Below are 20484 nucleotides of genomic sequence, written 5' to 3'. Positions count from 1 at the left end.
GGAACGCTGGCTGCGCGTGTCATAATAGGCTCTGAGCCTTTATATACCTGCGCACAGCAGCAGCCACCTTCAGTCTGCTGCTGGACAGCCAGCAGCAGCAGCAGCAGGAGAGGTAATTAATCAGCAACCCTCCTGCTAAGGGTAGACAGCTGCTCGTTCCACCCCCCCCCCCGCCTTAATTGGTTCTCCTCCCTTCCAACGGTGTTGAGGTGGGTGGGAACAGCCGGGGGTTGAGGGTACTGTGCTAAAAGAGGTGGAGTTATGCAGATCTAAAACGCGTGGATTGCAGCAGCAGCAAGCCGAAAAGTGCAGGCATGTGAGGGATCTAGAGGTTGACAGCATGTCTTCTTAACGGGAGTCCAGGTGGCCATCTCCACAAATGGACTTTTCAGAATCCTTGGGTGGCACCGTAGTCGGAAACCAATTCTGGTTATCGCTTCTCGGCCTTTTGGCTAAGATCAAGTGTAGTATCTGTTCTTATCAGTTTAATATCTGATACGTCCCCTATCTGGGGACCATATATTAAATGGATTTTTAGAACAGGGAGATGGAAAAAGAGCTTGCTCTGTCCACTCCACGCATTGACCTGGTATTGCAGTATCTCCAGGACCGGTGCACCCCTTCTTTAATGCAGTTTCTAAAATCAGAAAGAATTGAATTCAATGCTTTTTGTTCATTTTGCTTGTTTGTCGGATTTTGGGATGGACTCTTTGGCTTTGCTTTTCTTCTCCTCATTGGATTTTTCATGTTAAAAGTTGCAGAAGCCAGATGACAAGCTCATTTTGGTTCAATTTCAGCAACTGTGCATTGCATTGCCATGTAATGTAATGTAATGCAATGCTATCTATCTAGCTCTCCCTCTATACTTCCTTTTGGATAAACAGACATATTAGGCAAGCATTTTGGAGCTTTCACCTAAATAACTACAGGTGGTGAGATAAGCTGCACAATATAATTGACCTTTCAGTATATTGTTGCACACACACCATCTATTTAGCAAATGCCCTTGTTATCAACAGCAGCCTTTTAAACTCACCTGAGCTAACAGGTATGTGAGCTGGTTACTCTGCTGCGCTTAAAATTTCTTTTTTGGTTTGCTACAATGCCTTTTCTGAAACGTTGTCTCCCTCTGCTGGAACACTGACTTCTTTCATTTAATGCCTGCAGACTATAAAAGAGAAACCAACCCAAAAAGTTTGGTTGATTAGTCTGTGGAATTCTTTTAAACTGTTGCTTATGGCGGTCTCTGTGAGCTTCTCAGTGACATTCAGCCATCCAGGTATCCCGCCTGCAGTAGACGGAATGTGGCAATGGAACGCTGGCTGCGCGTGTCATAATAGGCTCTGAGCCTTTATATACCTGCGCACAGCAGCAGCCACCTTCAGTCTGCTGCTGGACAGCCAGCAGCAGCAGCAGCAGGAGAGGTAATTAATCAGCAACCCTCCTGCTAACGGTAGACAGCTGCTCGTTCCACCCCCCCCCCCCGCCTTAATTGGTTCTCCTCCCTTCCAACGGTGTTGAGGCGGGTGGGAACAGCCGGGGGTTGAGGGTACTGTGCTAAAAGAGGTGGAGTTATGCAGATCTAAAACGCGTGGATTGCAGCAGCAGCAAGCCGAAAAGTGCAGGCATGTGAGGGATCTAGAGGTTGACAGCATGTCTTCTTAACGGGAGTCCAGGTGGCCATCTCCACAAATGGACTTTTCAGAATCCTTGGGTGGCACCGTAGTCGGAAACCAATTCTGGTTATCGCTTCTCGGCCTTTTGGCTAAGATCAAGTGTAGTATCTGTTCTTATCAGTTTAATATCTGATACGTCCCCTATCTGGGGACCATATATTAAATGGATTTTTAGAACAGGGAGATGGAAAAAGAGCTTGCTCTGTCCACTCCACGCATTGACCTGGTATTGCAGTATCTCCAGGACCGGTGCACCCCTTCTTTAATGCAGTTTCTAAAATCAGAAAGAATTGAATTCAATGCTTTTTGTTCATTTTGCTTGTTTGTCGGATTTTGGGATGGACTCTTTGGCTTTGCTTTTCTTCTCCTCATTGGATTTTTCATGTTAAAAGTTGCAGAAGCCAGATGACAAGCTCATTTTGGTTCAACTTCAGCAACTGTGCATTGCATTGCCATGTAATGTAATGTAATGCAATGCTATCTATCTAGCTCTCCCTCTATACTTCCTTTTGGATAAACAGACATATTAGGCAAGCATTTTGGAGCTTTCACCTAAATAACTACAGGTGGTGAGATAAGCTGCACAATATAATTGACCTTTCAGTATATTGTTGCACACACACCATCTATTTAGCAAATGCCCTTGTTATCAACAGCAGCCTTTTAAACTCACCTGAGCTAACAGGTATGTGAGCTGGTTACTCTGCTGCGCTTAAAATTTCTTTTTTGGTTTGCTACAATGCCTTTTCTGAAACGTTGTCTCCCTCTGCTGGAACACTGACTTCTTTCATTTAATGCCTGCAGACTATAAAAGAGAAACCAACCCAAAAAGTTTGGTTGATTAGTCTGTGGCATTCTTTTAAACTGTTGCTTATGGCGGTCTCTGTGAGCTTCTCAGTGACATTCAGCCATCCAGGTATCCCGCCTGCAGTAGACGGAATGTGGCAATGGAACGCTGGCTGCGCGTGTCATAATAGGCTCTGAGCCTTTATATACCTGCGCACAGCAGCAGCCACCTTCAGTCTGCTGCTGGACAGCCAGCAGCAGCAGCAGCAGGAGAGGTAATTAATCAGCAACCCTCCTGCTAAGGGTAGACAGCTGCTCGTTCCACCCCCCACCCGCCTTAATTGGTTCTCCTCCCTTCCAACGGTGTTGAGGCGGGTGGGAACAGCCGGGGGTTGAGGGTACTGTGCTAAAAGAGGTGGAGTTATGCAGATCTAAAACGCGTGGATTGCAGCAGCAGCAAGCCGAAAAGTGCAGGCATGTGAGGGATCTAGAGGTTGACAGCATGTCTTCTTAACGGGAGTCCAGGTGGCCATCTCCACAAATGGACTTTTCAGAATCCTTGGGTGGCACCGTAGTCGGAAACCAATTCTGGTTATCGCTTCTCGGCCTTTTGGCTAAGATCAAGTGTAGTATCTGTTCTTATCAGTTTAATATCTGATACGTCCCCTATCTGGGGACCATATATTAAATGGATTTTTAGAACAGGGAGATGGAAAAAGAGCTTGCTCTGTCCACTCCACGCATTGACCTGGTATTGCAGTATCTCCAGGACCGGTGCACCCCTTCTTTAATGCAGTTTCTAAAATCAGAAAGAATTGAATTCAATGCTTTTTGTTCATTTTGCTTGTTTGTCGGATTTTGGGATGGACTCTTTGGCTTTGCTTTTCTTCTCCTCATTGGATTTTTCATGTTAAAAGTTGCAGAAGCCAGATGACAAGCTCATTTTGGTTCAACTTCAGCAACTGTGCATTGCATTGCCATGTAATGTAATGTAATGCAATGCTATCTATCTAGCTCTCCCTCTATACTTCCTTTTGGATAAACAGACATATTAGGCAAGCATTTTGGAGCTTTCACCTAAATAACTACAGGTGGTGAGATAAGCTGCACAATATAATTGACCTTTCAGTATATTGTTGCACACACACGATCTATTTAGCAAATGCCCTTGTTATCAACAGCAGCCTTTTAAACTCACCTGAGCTAACAGGTATGTGAGCTGGTTACTCTGCTGCGCTTAAAATTTCTTTTTTGGTTTGCTACAATGCCTTTTCTGAAACGTTGTCTCCCTCTGCTGGAACACTGACTTCTTTCATTTAATGCCTGCAGACTATAAAAGAGAAACCAACCCAAAAAGTTTGGTTGATTAGTCTGTGGCATTCTTTTAAACTGTTGCTTATGGCGGTTTCTGTGAGCTTCTCAGTGACATTCAGCCACCCAGGTATCCCGCCAGCAGTAGACGGAATGTGGCAATGGAACGCTGGCTGCGCGTGTCATAATAGGCTCTGAGCCTTTATATACCTGCGCACAGCAGCAGCCCCCTTCAGTCTGCTGCTGGACAGCCAGCAGCAGCAGCAGCAGGAGAGGTAATTAATCAGCAACCCTCCTGCTAAGGGTAGACAGCTGCTCGTTCCACCCCCCCCCCGCCTTAATTGGTTCTCCTCCCTTCCAACGGTGTTGAGGCGGGTGGGAACAGCCGGGGGTTGAGGGTACTGTGCTAAAAGAGGTGGAGTTATGCAGATCTAAAACGCGTGGATTGCAGCAGCAGCAAGCCGAAAAGTGCAGGCATGTGAGGGATCTAGAGGTTGACAGCATGTCTTCTTAACGGGAGTCCAGGTGGCCATCTCCACAAATGGACTTTTCAGAATCCTTGGGTGGCACCGTAGTCGGAAACCAATTCTGGTTATCGCTTCTCGGCCTTTTGGCTAAGATCAAGTGTAGTATCTGTTCTTATCAGTTTAATATCTGATACGTCCCCTATCTGGGGACCATATATTAAATGGATTTTTAGAACAGGGAGATGGAAAAAGAGCTTGCTCTGTCCACTCCACGCATTGACCTGGTATTGCAGTATCTCCAGGACCGATGTGACGCGCCCCTGGGCCTGTGTCGCGCTGCGTTGCGCACGCGGGAGCTTACCCGGAGCCGGATCTGTTTAGGGTTGTAGTCTCGTGGCGGTGACCCGGTCCGTGCCCAGGGAGTCAAACTGGACGGCAGTCTGTTAGCGGTAGAAAATGGTTGATGACTACGCCACCCGTTGAATGCAGCCAGGGGGCTGCTGCTGCAGGGCAGACCGCTGAGGCCGGTGGAAGGATGGTGCAGCGTGATAGTATAACCCCCAACGGGAGGGGTATGGCCTCAGGGCAGCCGACGTGGATGATGGGGGTAGCAGGAACCACTCAGAGACGGTATGGTAGCGTTCAGGGTCTTTACTGGTAACAACGATAGACCCTCCCGGAGTACTTGCTAGCGAACGGGGCCTGGTCAGTCCTTGAGCAGATGGGATCTCCCCTGGCCAGGCATAGTTGTAGGCCTCCCAAGCTGACTGTACTCTTCTGGCTACCTTGCTAGAAGCTGATGTAAGTAGCCCACGTCCCTGAGTGTACCGTGTGGTGCTCACCCGTATGGCCGGTGACTCGGGGCCTTTTAATGGCTTCCGCTCCACGATGGCGGTGCTGGTCCCACGCGTGTGACCGGGCCTTCGGGCTTCTGGGCCAGGGGACCTGAAATCCCCTGCCTGACGGATTCTGCTGCTGGGTAGAAGTTAGTCCCCACAGCCTCGGACTCCGGGTCCGGTAAAGAATCTTCTTAGTCAGGGCGAGCTCTTTAGCTGCCAGCCCCTGACTCCTTGTGACTCTGCTGCTTCCTATGCTGCTCTTGTCTCTACTCTTCCTGGACTCACTAACCCTGCCTCAGCCCCGGGTTTATACAGGGGAAGTTCTTCCCCTCCCAAGGCTGGGCAGGAGGTGTGGCATGCACAGGATCCCTGACCAAAGGACCTCCCACCTGCTCTCAGACGTAATATCTCTATCACTGTGACAACCAGACCCCTGGGGTGTCACACTCCCCCCTAGTAAAATTTAGTACTCCGGGACTAAACACATTTAGAAAACATAACAAGGCAAAACATTAATAATACAATAAGAAAACACATAAAGATGGTTACGGCGTGTCCGCAACCGGGTGCAGTCTCTGAAGAAAGCAAGGTGTCCATTTCACCAACACAGGGAGACGTAACCAGGTAGGGGTCTGTTCTACCCCGAGTCCTTGACAGTCTTTAGTCCATCCTGGGTTACGCTCCAACTATATACAAGGATTCCCGGTAAATCCACCAAGGATTCCTAAAAACAACTAGAAATACAAAATTACACACAAGCAACTATAGACAGGTAAACATTATAAAATAGCTTAAACATTTAGATCCTCCAACGTGCGGGTAACTGGCCTCTAGTGGCCCTAGTGGACCTACGGAGCTGACTGTCTGGCCCTGAACTACAGGGTGTAGGAGCTGTCAAGGGTAAACTGGGCAGCTGTCTACCGGCTCTTTGTCTCACTAGGGGTACGGCAGGCTCACTATAAGCAGAGGGTTGATTCTCCTGTTCTACTTGTGTGGAGTCTTCTGCCTCCTGGACCGGCTGTTCTTCCAGCTCTACCCGTTGCTCCGTAGGTTCTTGGGATGATGGTTGGAGGAAGGTGAGTACGGGTACCACAACTGCACCATTGACTTGAGTCCAAGACCGAGGGAAGTCCCCGAGCACGGTACTAACCATATCTTCCCTTTCTCCCACGGGTCGATGGTCTTCTTGTTCCTCTTCAGGGTTCCTCAGTTGTTCGGGACACTTCTTCAGGTGGTCCCGGGATACAATGGCTGTGGTTTCCCCTCCGTCTTTACTGATGGTACAGACCTTCGGGTTCTCGTGGCTTGAGGGCAGTACGGTGTACGGGTCCTTCTCCCACTGGTCATCCAACTTGTGGAGCCGTCTTTTCCTCTTCAAGACCTGCTCTCCGGGTACCAGGGGAACAGCGGGAGCATACTGGTTGTAAGTCTTCTCTTGTCTTTCCCTAGCCTGACAGAGACTTCGCTCCACGCTCTCCTGTACTCTCCGGTACTGCTGCTGCCTCTCTGTGTCCCAGTCTGTTTCTGGTGAAGTGTCCTCAGGTGTCAGGACTCCCATTTCCAGGTCAACAGGTAACTTACCAGGTCTCGCCCTCATTAGGTAAGCCGGGGTACAGTTGGTGGAACCTACCGGGATGTGGTTGTATAGGTCCACCAGATCGGGCAACTTCTCAGGCCACAGACTGCGTTCTTCCAGGGGCAATGTTTTTAGAAGATCCATTACCACCTGGTTCATTTTTTCACAAAGTCCATTAGTTTGCGGATGGTAGGGTGTCGTCCTTATCTTCCGGCAGCCATACAGATTGCAGAATTCCTGGAAGACCTCCGCTTCAAAGGCAGGTCCCTGGTCCGTCAGCACTTGGTCCGGGTACCCGTGTGGACGGCAGAAGTGCTGCTGGAAGGCCCTAGCTGCTGTTTGAGCCGTTAAGTCCTTGACGGGGACGACAACCAAGAACCGGGAGTAATGATCCACGATGGTTAACGCGTAGACGTAGCCACTTCTGCTTGGGGTCAGTTTTACATGATCCAAGGCTACCAGTTCCAACGGTTGCCGGGTGACGATGGACTGCAGGGGAGTCTTCTGGCTGGCCCGGTCCTTCCTTCTCAGATTGCACGGGCCACAGTCTCTGCACCACTTCTCGATGGTTCCCCTCATGCCTACCCAGTGGAACCGCTCGCGCAGCAGGAACTCCAGCTTTTTCCACCCGAAGTGTCCAGCTCCGTCGTGGTATGCCTCCATCACCATGGCTGCGTCTCTTCGGGGCACCACTACTTGCCAGAGTAGTTCATGCGTCCGGGAGTTGACCATTCTGCGGCACAACTTCCCCTTGTAAAGGAATAGTCGACTCTTCTCCGCCCATAGTTGTTTGGCTTCCTCCGGAGCGTCTGGTTCAAGGCGAGCCTCCGGCCGAGTCAGCATCTCCTTCACCAGTCGGACGGCAGGGTCGCTGTCTTGCGTTTCCGCCCAGTTGTAGTGGGGTAAGGGGTTCAACGTAGCAGCCTGCTTACCCCTTACCCGGTGGGAATACTGGATAGTCCCATGACGGTGGAACGCAGGGAGTTCAACTTCTTCCAGTCCCTCCGGATCTTCTCCTTCGTCCGGCAGGTTGGGCATCCTGGACAGGGCGTCCGCGTTAGTATTGGAGCGTCCTGCCCGGTATTTGATTGTGAACTCGTAGTTGGACAGACGGGCCATCCACCTCTGCTCCAGGGCACCGAGTCTTGCCGTGTCCAGGTGTGTCAACGGGTTGTTATCCGTGTATACGGTGAACCGGGAAGAAGCGAGGTAATGCCTAAAGCGCTCGGTGACTGCCCATACCACGGCCAGGAACTCTAGCTTAAATGAGCTGTAATTTTCGGGGTTCCTTTCGGTGGGTCGCAGTTTTCGGCTGGCATAGGAGATTACTCGTTCTCTCCCCTGCTGAATCTGGGACAGTACGGCTCCTAGCCCGATGTTACTGGCGTCGGTGTAGAGGATGAAGGGCTGGCTATAGTCCGGGTACGCCAAGATTTCATCCCCCGTGAGGGCCATCTTCAGCTGGCGGAAGGACTCTTCTTCTAGCTTTTCCCATTTGAAGGGCGGCTTCTGGTTCTTGGCCTTCCGGGACTGGCCTATCAGGAGGTCCTGCATAGGTGCTGCCTTTTTGGTGAAACCGGGAATAAACCTTCGGTAGTAGCCTACCAACCCTAGGAACTGCCGCACTTCTTTTACGCTGGAGGGGCTTGGCCATCCCTTAATTGCGGTGATCTTATCGGGGTCGGGAGCCACTCCGTCAGCGCTCACCACGTGTCCCAGGTATTGCACCTTTGGTTTCAGGAGGTGACACTTGGAGGGTTTCACCTTTAGGCCGTAACTCGCCAGAGCTTCGAACACCTCCGCCAGGTGTTTCAGGTGGTCCTCATAAGTTTTGGAGTATACGATGACATCGTCCAGGTACAACAGGACCGTCTCGAAGTTTCTGTGGCCCAGACAGCACTCCATTAATCGTTGGAAGGTTCCTGGGGCGTTGCAGAGTCCGAACGGCATGCAGGTGAACTCGCTAAGTCCCATCGGGGTGGTGAATGCGGTCTTCTCCCGGTCCGCCTCTGCTACAGGAACCTGCCAGTACCCGCTAGTGAGATCCAAGGTAGAGAAGAAGTTAGCAGATCTTAAAGCAGCCAATGACTCCTCTATCCTTGGTAAGGGGTACGCATCCCTGTGTGTGATACGGTTGATTTTCCGGTAATCTACACACATCCTCATGGTGTTGTCTTTCTTTTTGACTAAAACTAGTGGGGCTGCCCAGGGGCTACAGCTATCCCGGATTACCCCAGCCTCCTTCATGTCTCTAAGCATCCCCTTGGCGTGTTGGTAATGTGCAGGGGGTACGGGTCGATATCTCTCTTTTATGGGAGGATGATCTCCCGTGGGGATGCGGTGTTCTACCCCCTTGACTCGCCCGAAGTCTAACGGGTGTTTACTAAACACTCTCTCATACTCTTGAACCACCCGATAGACTCCTTGTTTCTGGTGTGAGGGAGTGGAGTCAGTACCCAGATGTAGTTGCTGACACCAGTCCTCCATGTCTTTCTTAGAGCCGTTACCTTCCTCCGGGTGAGATGGAGGCAAGGGTTCCACAGATTGTATAGAATTTTGATTAGTGGTATATAATTTGGCTAGCGTGGCATACCGGGGCAGGTACACTTCCCTCTCCCCGATATTTATTATGCGAACGGGCACCCTCCCATGGCGTACATTGACCACCCCCCGTGCTGTCAAAATGGTGGGCCTACTGTCTGAGTAAACTGGTTCTACCATTGCCTGGTAATCTCTACCTCTCAGACCAATAGCTGCCCGGCACCAAATCATCATTTCACTTTTTGGGGGCATGGCAATAGGAAAAGGGTCACACATTCTTACGCTACCAATCTCACCGCCGGAGAGTTCCACTTGTTGCCGTTGCATCAGTGCCCGGATCTCTTTCTGGAGCACCCGCTGCTCGCCGGAGCTGGCATTCTTGGCAACCTGCTGTAAAAGGAAAATCACCTCTGCAAGACAATTTTCAATTACATTAGTTCCTAGAGTTATTTTTGGGTGACTCTCATGTTTGTCAATATCTACAATGATCAGTCCCTGTGCGGCCAGTTCGACTCTACCAATTTTGATGGTCACCTCTTTAAATCCGATCTGTGGCACGGGCTGACCATTGCTGGCGATGATACTCAAGTCGTCGTCAGGGTAGCGGGTAATATCCGAGTCATTCCAGTACTGCTTGAAGAGCACGTACGGGATGGTGGTGACCTGTGACCCGGTGTCCAGTAGGGCACTCATGGGAATGCCATCCAGTACCACAGGCAAGACTGGACGTCCTCCCACATATCTGTCGCGCCAGTTCGATGGGCCTGGTGATCTTTTTCCTGGGGGTTGGCCCTCTACCCCAGGTTGTGCCCGTTTAAAGAACAGTACCTTTCCATATGTCCGGGTTGATTGCAGCGGCGGCAGATGGGTCGTCCGTCCTCGCTGTATCGGTCACTGGGTCTTCCTCTGGCCGGTGGGGTCCTCCTTGGTCGACGCCACGGGATGTCCTCCGGTCCGGATGCCAGCTGGATCTTCCCTGGAGTGGAAACCTGTAAAGACTGCACAGTTCGGGTTAGCGCAGCAACGCTTTTAGCTAGCTCTTGGACCTGATGGTGTAGGTCTGGAGCCGGGTCATTGTCCAAAGCCTGCGCATCAGCTCCCACAGGCCCTGCTGACAAGGGCGCCGCCTCCTGGTAGTAAGTGGTAGTGGGGCGTCTGTGGGTCACAACGCCACCTGGTGCCGGTTCTCGGAGCACCCGGATGGCTCTGTCCTTGAACTGTGCAAATTCTAGATGAGGGTCCTGTAAGGCCATTGCCCGCAACTGGGTGCGGTGGGCATTGCAATATAAACCCTCTATAAATTGTTCGGTCAACAGCCTGTCCTCGTTTCCCACTCCATTAGGGTCGGTCTGCTTAATGGCCCTCAGGGCCTCTTGTAGGTTGAGTGCATAGTCCCTTATACTCTCATGCGCTCGCTGCTTGCACCCGTAGAATCTAAGTTTAATCTCGGCTGAGGTGCGGGTATCAAAGGTGTCCTTCAGCCGGGTTAGTATCCCTGCGACAGTCTTCCTCCCAGGTGGCCAGGATTTTACTTCCCTTTTGGCTGCCCCAGTTAGTTGGGCCACCAGGATGCTCACTTTTTGCTCTTCTGTGAGGGGGTACACCTGGAAGAGGCTATCCAGCTTTTCTCTAAAGTCATGCAGGGTATGTGACTCCCCTGAGTACTGGGGTAGCCAAGCTGCTCCCGGGATATAGGGCATGGTGAAGGGCATAACTGCAACAGCGGTAGCGCTGGCGGGGGTTGAGGCAGTGAAGCTCTCCTCCGTATCCGACATCTTCCTCCCCCCTAGTGGACCGTGGCCTACCTTGCGATGATCCTCTTCCGTAGGCCGCGGCTCCGCAGTGGATCGTCAGGGTTGAGGACCTTCCGTCGCGCTCCTGTGACGTCGGCGTCTGCTGGGCTCCTTCCAGGACCTTACGCAACGTCCGGACGTGAGGCGGGGCTTCAGTTCTCGCGCGCTTTCGGAGTCCACGCCCCTCTTCTTCCCGCGCGGCGTCCTCAAGATGGCGTCCAATGGCGGGAAAACTCCACGGATGGCGGGAAGAAGGTCGAAGATGGCGCTGGATGGCGGGAAAACTTCGCGGATGGCGGGAAGAAGGTAGAAGATGGCGCCGGATGGCGGGAAACCTCCACGGATAGCGGGAATCTTCACCACTGGTAAGTTTGAACAGTCTTTGCTTTTCAGGCACGCAGTACCCGGTGGTTGCGGGCACGAAATCCTGCCGACTACGCCAAAGTTGACGCGCCCCTGGGCCTGTGTCGCGCTGCGTTGCGCACGCGGGAGCTTACCCGGAGCCGGATCTGTTTAGGGTTGTAGTCTCGTGGCGGTGACCCGGTCCGTGCCCAGGGAGTCAAACTGGACAGCAGTCTGTTAGCGGTAGAAAATGGTTGATGACTACGCCACCCGTTGAATGCAGCCAGGGGGCTGCTGCTGCAGGGCAGACCGCTGAGGCCGGTGGAAGGATGGTGCAGCGTGATAGTATAACCCCCAACGGGAGGGGTATGGCCTCAGGGCAGCCGACGTGGATGATGGGGGTAGCAGGAACCACTCAGAGACGGTATGGTAGCGTTCAGGGTCTTTACTGGTAACAACGATAGACCCTCCCGGAGTACTTGCTAGCGAACGGGGCCTGGTCAGTCCTTGAGCAGATGGGATCTCCCCTGGCCAGGCGTAGTTGTAGGCCTCCCAAGCTGACTGTACTCTTCTGGCTACCTTGCTAGAAGCTGATGTAAGTAGCCCACGTCCCTGAGTGTACCGTGTGGTGCTCACCCGTATGGCCGGTGACTCGGGGCCTTCTAATGGCTTCCGCTCCACGATGGCGGTGCTGGTCCCACGCGTGTGACCGGGCCTTCGGGCTTCTGGGCCAGGGGACCTGAAATCCCCTGCCTGACGGATTCTGCTGCTGGGTAGAAGTTAGTCCCCACAGCCTCGGACTCCGGGTCCGGTAAAGAATCTTCTTAGTCAGGGCGAGCTATTTAGCTGCCAGCCCCTGACTCCTTGTGACTCTGCTGCTTCCTATGCTGCTCTTGTCTCTACTCTTCCTGGACTCACTAACCCTGCCTCAGCCCCGGGTTTATACAGGGGAAGTTCTTCCCCTCCCAAGGCTGGGCAGGAGGTGTGGCATGCACAGGATCCCTGACCAAAGAACCTCCCACCTGCTCTCAGACGTAATATCTCTATCACTGTGACAACCAGACCCCTGGGGTGTCACAGATGCACCCCTTCTTTAATGCAGTTTCTAAAATCAGAAAGAATTGAATTCAATGCTTTTTGTTCATTTTGCTTGTTTGTCGGATTTTGGGATGGACTCTTTGGCTTTGCTTTTCTTCTCCTCATTGGATTTTTCATGTTAAAAGTTGCAGAAGCCAGATGACAAGCTCATTTTGGTTCAACTTCAGCAACTGTGCATTGCATTGCCATGTAATGTAATGTAATGCAATGCTATCTATCTAGCTCTCCCTCTATACTTCCTTTTGGATAAACAGACATATTAGGCAAGCATTTTGGAGCTTTCACCTAAATAACTACAGGTGGTGAGATAAGCTGCACAATATAATTGACCTTTCAGTATATTGTTGCACACACACCATCTATTTAGCAAATGCCCTTGTTATCAACAGCAGCCTTTTAAACTCACCTGAGCTAACAGGTATGTGAGCTGGTTACTCTGCTGCGCTTAAAATTTCTTTTTTGGTTTGCTACAATGCCTTTTCTGAAACGTTGTCTCCCTCTGCTGGAACACTGACTTCTTTCATTTAATGCCTGCAGACTATAAAAGAGAAACCAACCCAAAAAGTTTGGTTGATTAGTCTGTGGCATTCTTTTAAACTGTTGCTTATGGCGGTCTCTGTGAGCTTCTCAGTGACATTCAGCCATCCAGGTATCCCGCCTGCAGTAGACGGAATGTGGCAATGGAACGCTGTCTGCGCGTGTCATAATAGGCTCTGAGCCTTTATATACCTGCGCACAGCAGCAGCCACCTTCAGTCTGCTGCTGGACAGCCAGCAGCAGCAGCAGCAGGAGAGGTAATTAATCAGCAACCCTCCTGCTAAGGGTAGACAGCTGCTCGTTCCACCCCCCCCCCCGCCTTAATTGGTTCTCCTCCCTTCCAACGGTGTTGAGGCGGGTGGGAACAGCCGGGGGTTGAGGGTACTGTGCTAAAAGAGGTGGAGTTATGCAGATCTAAAACGCGTGGATTGCAGCAGCAGCAAGCCGAAAAGTGCAGGCATGTGAGGGATCTAGAGGTTGACAGCATGTCTTCTTAACGGGAGTCCAGGTGGCCATCTCCACAAATGGACTTTTCAGAATCCTTGGGTGGCACCGTAGTCGGAAACCAATTCTGGTTATCGCTTCTCGGCCTTTTGGCTAAGATCAAGTGTAGTATCTGTTCTTATCAGTTTAATATCTGATACGTCCCCTATCTGGGGACCATATATTAAATGGATTTTTAGAACAGGGAGATGGAAAAAGAGCTTGCTCTGTCCACTCCACGCATTGACCTGGTATTGCAGTATCTCCAGGACCGGTGCACCCCTTCTTTAATGCAGTTTCTAAAATCAGAAAGAATTGAATTCAATGCTTTTTGTTCATTTTGCTTGTTTGTCGGATTTTGGGATGGACTCTTTGGCTTTGCTTTCCTTCTCCTCATTGGATTTTTCATGTTAAAAGTTGCAGAAGCCAGATGACAAGCTCATTTTGGTTCAACTTCAGCAACTGTGCATTGCATTGCCATGTAATGTAATGTAATGCAATGCTATCTATCTAGCTCTCCCTCTATACTTCCTTTTGGATAAACAGACATATTAGGCAAGCATTTTGGAGCTTTCACCTAAATAACTACAGGTGGTGAGATAAGCTGCACAATATAATAGACCTTTCAGTATATTGTTGCACACACACCATCTATTTAGCAAATGCCCTTGTTATCAACAGCAGCCTTTTAAACTCACCTGAGCTAACAGGTATGTGAGCTGGTTACTCTGCTGCGCTTAAAATTTCTTTTTTGGTTTGCTACAATGCCTTTTCTGAAACGTTGTCTCCCTCTGCTGGAACACTGACTTCTTTCATTTAATGCCTGCAGACTATAAAAGAGAAACCAACCCAAAAAGTTTGGTTGATTAGTCTGTGGCATTCTTTTAAACTGTTGCTTATGGCGGTCTCTGTGAGCTTCTCAGTGACATTCAGCCATCCAGGTATCCCGCCTGCAGTAGACGGAATGTGGCAATGGAACGCTGGCTGCGCGTGTCATAAAAGGCTCTGAGCCTTTATATACCTGCGCACAGCAGCAGCCACCTTCAGTCTGCTGCTGGACAGCCAGCAGCAGCAGCAGCAGGAGAGGTAATTAATCAGCAACCCTCCTGCTAAGGGTAGACAGCTGCTCGTTCCACCCCCCCCCCCCCACCTTAATTGGTTCTCCTCCCTTCCAACGGTGTTGAGGCGGGTGGGAACAGCCGGGGGTTGAGGGTACTGTGCTAAAAGAGGTGGAGTTATGCAGATCTAAAACGCGTGGATTGCAGCAGCAGCAAGCCGAAAAGTGCAGGCATGTGAGGGATCTAGAGGTTGACAGCATGTCTTCTTAACGGGAGTCCAGGTGGCCATCTCCACAAATGGACTTTTCAGAATCCTTGGGTGGCACCGTAGTCGGAAACCAATTCTGGTTATCCCTTCTCGGCCTTTTGGCTAAGATCAAGTGTAGTATCTGTTCTTATCAGTTTAATATCTGATACGTCCCCTATCTGGGGACCATATATTAAATGGATTTTTAGAACAGGGAGATGGAAAAAGAGCTTGCTCTGTCCAATCCACGCATTGACCTGGTATTGCAGTATCTCCAGGACCGGTGCACCCCATCTTTAATGCAGTTTCTAAAATCAGAAAGAATTGAATTCAATGCTTTTTGTTCATTTTGCTTGTTTGTCGGATTTTGGGATGGACTCTTTGGCTTTGCTTTTCTTCTCCTCATTGGATTTTTCATGTTAAAAGTTGCAGAAGCCAGATGACAAGCTCATTTTGGTTCAACTTCAGCAACTGTGCATTGCATTGCCATGTAATGTAATGTAATGCAATGCTATCTATCTAGCTCTCCCTCTATACTTCCTTTTGGATAAACAGACATATTAGGCAAGCATTTTGGAGCTTTCACCTAAATAACTACAGGTGGTGAGATAAGCTGCACAATATAATTGACCTTTCAGTATATTGTTGCACACACACCATCTATTTAGCAAATGCCCTTGTTATCAACAGCAGCCTTTTAAACTCACCTGAGCTAACAGGTATGTGAGCTGGTTACTCTGCTGCGCTTAAAATTTCTTTTTTGGTTTGCTACAATGCCTTTTCTGAAACGTTGTCTCCCTCTGCTGGAACACTGACTTCTTTCATTTAATGCCTGCAGACTATAAAAGAGAAACCAACCCAAAAAGTTTGGTTGATTAGTCTGTGGCATTCTTTTAAACTGTTGCTTATGGCGGTCTCTGTGAGCTTCTCAGTGACATTCAGCCATCCAGGTATCCCGCCTGCAGTAGACGGAATGTGGCAATGGAACGCTGGCTGCGCGTGTCATAATAGGCTCTGAGCCTTTATATACCTGCGCACAGCAGCAGCCACCTTCAGTCTGCTGCTGGACAGCCAGCAGCAGCAGCAGCAGGAGAGGTAATTAATCAGCAACCCTCCTGCTAAGGGTAGACAGCTGCTCGTTCCACCCCCCCCCCCCCCGCCTTAATTGGTTCTCCTCCCTTCCAACGGTGTTGAGGCGGGTGGGAACAGCCGGGGGTTGAGGGTACTGTGCTAAAAGAGGTGGAGTTATGCAGATCTAAAACGCGTGGATTGCAGCAGCAGCAAGCCGAAAAGTGCAGGCATGTGAGGGATCTAGAGGTTGACAGCATGTCTTCTTAACGGGAGTCCAGGTGGCCATCTCCACAAATGGACTTTTCAGAATCCTTGGGTGGCACCGTAGTCGGAAACCAATTCTGGTTATCGCTTCTCGGCCTTTTGGCTAAGATCAAGTGTAGTATCTGTTCTTATCAGTTTAATATCTGATACGTCCCCTATCTGGGGACCATATATTAAATGGATTTTTAGAACAGGGAGATGGAAAAAGAGCTTGCTCTGTCCACTCCACGCATTGACCTGGTATTGCAGTATCTCCAGGACCGGTGCACCCCTTCTTTAATGCAGTTTCTAAAATCAGAAAGAATTGAATTCAATGCTTTTTGTTCATTTTGCTTGTTTGTCGGATTTTGGGATGGACTCTTTGGCTTTGCTTTTCTTCTCCTCATTGGATTTTTCATGTTAAAAGTTGCAGAAGCCAGATGACAAGGTCATTTTGGTTCAACTTCAGCAACTGTGCATTGCATTGCCATGTAATGTAATGTAATGCAATGCTATCTATCTAGCTCTCCCTCTATACTTCCTTTTGGATAAACAGACATATTAGGCAAGCATTTTGGAGCTTTCACCTAAATAACTACAGGTGGTGAGATAAGCTGCACAATATAATTGACCTTTCAGTATATTGTTGCACACACACCATCTATTTAGCAAATGCCCTTGTTATCAACAGCAGCCTTTTAAACTCACCTGAGCTAACAGGTATGTGAGCTGGTTACTCTGCTGCGCTTAAAATTTCTTTTTTGGTTTGCTACAATGCCTTTTCTGAAACGTTGTCTCCCTCTGCTGGAACACTGACTTCTTTCATTTAATGCCTGCAGACTATAAAAGAGAAACCAACCCAAAAAGTTTGGTTGATTAGTCTGTGGCATTCTTTTAAACTGTTGCTTATGGCGGTCTCTGTGAGCTTCTCAGTGACATTCAGCCATCCAGGTATCCCGCCTGCAGTAGACGGAATGTGGCAATGGAACGCTGGCTGCGCGTGTCATAATAGGCTCTGAGCCTTTATATACCTGCGCACAGCAGCAGCCACCTTCAGTCTGCTGCTGGACAGCCAGCAGCAGCAGGAGAGGTAATTAATCAGCAACCCTCCTGCTAAGGGTAGACAGCTGCTCGTTCCACCCCCCCCCCGCCTTAATTGGTTCTCCTCCCTTCCAACGGTGTTGAGGCGGGTGGGAACAGCCGGGGGTTGAGGGCACTGTGCTAAAAGAGGTGGAGTTATGCAGATCTAAAATGCGTGGATTGCAGCAGCAGCAAGCCGAAAAGTGCAGGCATGTGAGGGATCTAGAGGTTGACAGCATGTCTTCTTAACGGGAGTCCAGGTGGCCATCTCCACAAATGGACTTTTCAGAATCCTTGGGTGGCACCGTAGTCGGAAACCAATTCTGGTTATCGCTTCTCGGCCTTTTAGCTAAGATCAAGTGTAGTATCTTTTGAAAAGGCAGTTTTGTCCTTGGGCTGCCCTAGTAAATTGATGCATATTACACACTGGTTTGGTGCACTTGTTAGTACGCCAGGTGGCTCATGGAGTTATCTGATGGAAAACATGGCCCTCCAGGATCGAAGTCACTAGGCTGGGTAAGTGTGAGGGCTTTGGAGCAATGTGCCCCAGGAGTAGGCGCCCTGGTGGGAGTCCAAGCTTACTGGGACTGGGAACCCCAGAAAGACTTGGCTTCGTAGCACGCCGCACCTTTGCCAATCATACTTTCTGAGCAACCCCCCCTATTCCTGGCCTCCGGGCTAGGAAGGGGAATTTTTATAAACCCGGTCGGAGGTCCGGTCAGCTTTGGGCTGAGAAACCAACACAGGCTCCAGCTCCACTAGGGTGGCAGCCTAGATGGAAGCTGGGAGCACGAAAACGGCTCTTCTCCGGCTTCGGCTAGGGAGAGCATCGGAGATCCCTGACCCTCGCTGTGGCCTTCTGGCTCGGAGGGATGGGGATGGTTTATTGGGGACCCTTTCCTCCGGGAAGGGTCCACATGAATCCTCGCCTCGTGCGCTGTTTTGGTGTGACTTCGGTCACATTTTTCAGTGCCTTGGATGCAGCTTCAATCAAAAAATCTGTTCTTATCAGTTTAATATCTGATACGTCCCCTATCTGGGGACCATATATTAAATGGATTTTTAGAACAGGGAGATGGAAAAAGAGCTTGCTCTGTCCACTCCACGCATTGACCTGGTATTGCAGTATCTCCAGGACCGGTGCACCCCTTCTTTAATGCAGTTTCTAAAATCAGAAAGAATTGAATTCAATGCTTTTTGTTCATTTTGCTTGTTTGTCGGATTTTGGGATGGACTCTTTGGCTTTGCTTTTCTTCTCCTCATTGGATTTTTCATGTTAAAAGTTGCAGAAGCCAGATGACAAGCTCATTTTGGTTCAACTTCAGCAACTGTGCATTGCATTGCCATGTAATGTAATGTAATGCAATGCTATCTATCTAGCTCTCCCTCTATACTTCCTTTTGGATAAACAGACATATTAGGCAAGCATTTTGGAGCTTTCACCTAAATAACTACAGGTGGTGAGATAAGCTGCACAATATAATTGACCTTTCAGTATATTGTTGCACACACACCATCTATTTAGCAAATGCCCTTGTTATCAACAGCAGCCTTTTAAACTCACCTGAGCTAACAGGTATGTGAGCTGGTTACTCTGCTGCGCTTAAAATTTCTTTTTTGGTTTGCTACAATGCCTTTTCTGAAACGTTGTCTCCCTCTGCTGGAACACTGACTTCTTTCATTTAATGCCTGCAGACTATAAAAGAGAAACCAACCCAAAAAGTTTGGTTGATTAGTCTGTGGCATTCTTTTAAACTGTTGCTTATGGCGGTCTCTGTGAGCTTCTCAGTGACATTCAGCCATCCAGGTATCCCGCCTGCAGTAGACGGAATGTGGCAATGGAACGCTGGCTGCGCGTGTCATAATAGGCTCTGAGCCTTTATATACCTGCGCACAGCAGCAGCCACCTTCAGTCTGCTGCTGGACAGCCAGCAGCAGCAGCAGCAGGAGAGGTAATTAATCAGCAACCCTCCTGCTAAGGGTAGACAGCTGCTCGTTCCACCCCCCCCCCACCTTAATTGGTTCTCCTCCCTTCCAACGGTGTTGAGGCGGGTGGGAACAGCCGGGGGTTGAGGGTACTGTGCTAAAAGAGGTGGAGTTATGCAGATCTAAAACGCGTGGATTGCAGCAGCAGCAAGCCGAAAAGTGCAGGCATGTGAGGGATCTAGAGGTTGACAGCATGTCTTCTTAACGGGAGTCCAGGTGGCCATCTCCACAAATGGACTTTTCAGAATCCTTGGGTGGCAACGTAGTCGGAAACCAATTCTGGTTATCGCTTCTCGGCCTTTTGGCTAAGATCAAGTGTAGTATCTGTTCTTATCAGTTTAATATCTGATACGTCCCCTATCTGGGGACCATATATTAAATGGATTTTTAGAACAGGGAGATGGAAAAAGAGCTTGCTCTGTCCACTCCACGCATTGACCTGGTATTGCAGTATCTCCAGGACCGGTGCACCCCTTCCTTAATGCAGTTTCTAAAATCAGAAAGAATTGAATTCAATGCTTTTTGTTCATTTTGCTTGTTTGTCGGATTTTGGGATGGACTCTTTGGCTTTGCTTTTCTTCTCCTCATTGGATTTTTCATGTTAAAAGTTGCAGAAGCCAGATGACAAGCTCATTTTGGTTCAACTTCAGCAACTGTGCATTGCATTGCCATGTAATGTAATGTAATGCAATGCTATCTATCTAGCTCTCCCTCTATACTTCCTTTTGGATAAACAGACATATTAGGCAAGCATTTTGGAGCTTTCACCTAAATAACTACAGGTGGTGAGATAAGCTGCACAATATAATTGACCTTTCAGTATATTGTTGCACACACACCATCTATTTAGCAAATGCCCTTGTTATCAACAGCAGCCTTTTAAACTCACCTGAGCTAACAGGTATGTGAGCTGGTTACTCTGCTGCGCTTAAAATTTCTTTTTTGGTTTGCTACAATGCCTTTTCTGAAACGTTGTCTCCCTCTGCTGGAACACTGACTTCTTTCATTTAATGCCTGCAGACTATAAAAGAGAAACCAACCCAAAAAGTTTGGTTGATTAGTCTGTGGCATTCTTTTAAACTGTTGCTTATGGCGGTCTCTGTGAGCTTCTCAGTGACATTCAGCCATCCAGGTATCCTGCCTGCAGTAGACGGAATGTGGCAATGGAACGCTGGCTGCGCGTGTCATAATAGGCTCTGAGCCTTTATATACCTGCGCACAGCAGCAGCCACCTTCAGTCTGCTGCTGGACAGCCAGCAGCAGCAGCAGCAGGAGAGGTAATTAATCAGCAACCCTCCTGCTAAGGGTAGACAGCTGCTCGTTCCACCCCCCCCCCGCCTTAATTGGTTC

General features: G+C 49.5%; 9 non-coding genes and 1 pseudogene across 9 annotated transcripts; all 10 read left to right on the top strand.

Annotated features, from left to right (window-relative positions):
• Nucleotides 1-432: 432 nt before the first annotated feature.
• On the top strand, nt 433-623 carry LOC141211093 (U2 spliceosomal RNA). Its single transcript, XR_012281080.1, has one exon. It is a non-coding gene; the product is annotated as a U2 spliceosomal RNA (small nuclear RNA).
• A 1122-nt stretch (nt 624-1745) lies between these two features.
• On the top strand, nt 1746-1936 carry LOC141211092 (U2 spliceosomal RNA). The gene has a single exon (XR_012281079.1). It is a non-coding gene; the product is annotated as a U2 spliceosomal RNA (small nuclear RNA).
• A 1120-nt stretch (nt 1937-3056) lies between these two features.
• On the top strand, nt 3057-3247 carry LOC141211091 (U2 spliceosomal RNA). Its single transcript, XR_012281078.1, has one exon. It is a non-coding gene; the product is annotated as a U2 spliceosomal RNA (small nuclear RNA).
• Nucleotides 3248-4367: 1120 nt separating this feature from the next.
• On the top strand, nt 4368-4558 carry LOC141210461 (U2 spliceosomal RNA). Its single transcript, XR_012280629.1, has one exon. It is a non-coding gene; the product is annotated as a U2 spliceosomal RNA (small nuclear RNA).
• Nucleotides 4559-13543: 8985 nt separating this feature from the next.
• Nucleotides 13544-13734, top strand: LOC141211089 (U2 spliceosomal RNA). The gene has a single exon (XR_012281076.1). It is a non-coding gene; the product is annotated as a U2 spliceosomal RNA (small nuclear RNA).
• Nucleotides 13735-14857: 1123 nt separating this feature from the next.
• LOC141210284 (U2 spliceosomal RNA) lies at nt 14858-15048 on the top strand. Its single transcript, XR_012280457.1, has one exon. It is a non-coding gene; the product is annotated as a U2 spliceosomal RNA (small nuclear RNA).
• Nucleotides 15049-16172: 1124 nt separating this feature from the next.
• LOC141211088 (U2 spliceosomal RNA) lies at nt 16173-16363 on the top strand. The gene has a single exon (XR_012281075.1). It is a non-coding gene; the product is annotated as a U2 spliceosomal RNA (small nuclear RNA).
• Nucleotides 16364-17477: 1114 nt separating this feature from the next.
• Nucleotides 17478-17593, top strand: LOC141210853 (U2 spliceosomal RNA; annotated as a pseudogene).
• Nucleotides 17594-18117: 524 nt separating this feature from the next.
• On the top strand, nt 18118-18299 carry LOC141210520 (U2 spliceosomal RNA). The gene has a single exon (XR_012280685.1). It is a non-coding gene; the product is annotated as a U2 spliceosomal RNA (small nuclear RNA).
• A 1120-nt stretch (nt 18300-19419) lies between these two features.
• On the top strand, nt 19420-19610 carry LOC141211087 (U2 spliceosomal RNA). The gene has a single exon (XR_012281074.1). It is a non-coding gene; the product is annotated as a U2 spliceosomal RNA (small nuclear RNA).
• Nucleotides 19611-20484: the final 874 nt, after the last annotated feature.

This window comes from Phyllobates terribilis, unplaced genomic scaffold, assembly GCF_046119375.1.
Source record: "Phyllobates terribilis strain yellow unplaced genomic scaffold, ASM4611937v1 Scaffold_169__1_contigs__length_4117513, whole genome shotgun sequence".
NCBI classification, from domain to species: Eukaryota; Metazoa; Chordata; class Amphibia; order Anura; family Dendrobatidae; genus Phyllobates; species Phyllobates terribilis.
The sequence above is the reverse complement of the archived record's forward strand: the minus strand, read 5'-3'. Positions and strand labels throughout refer to the sequence as shown.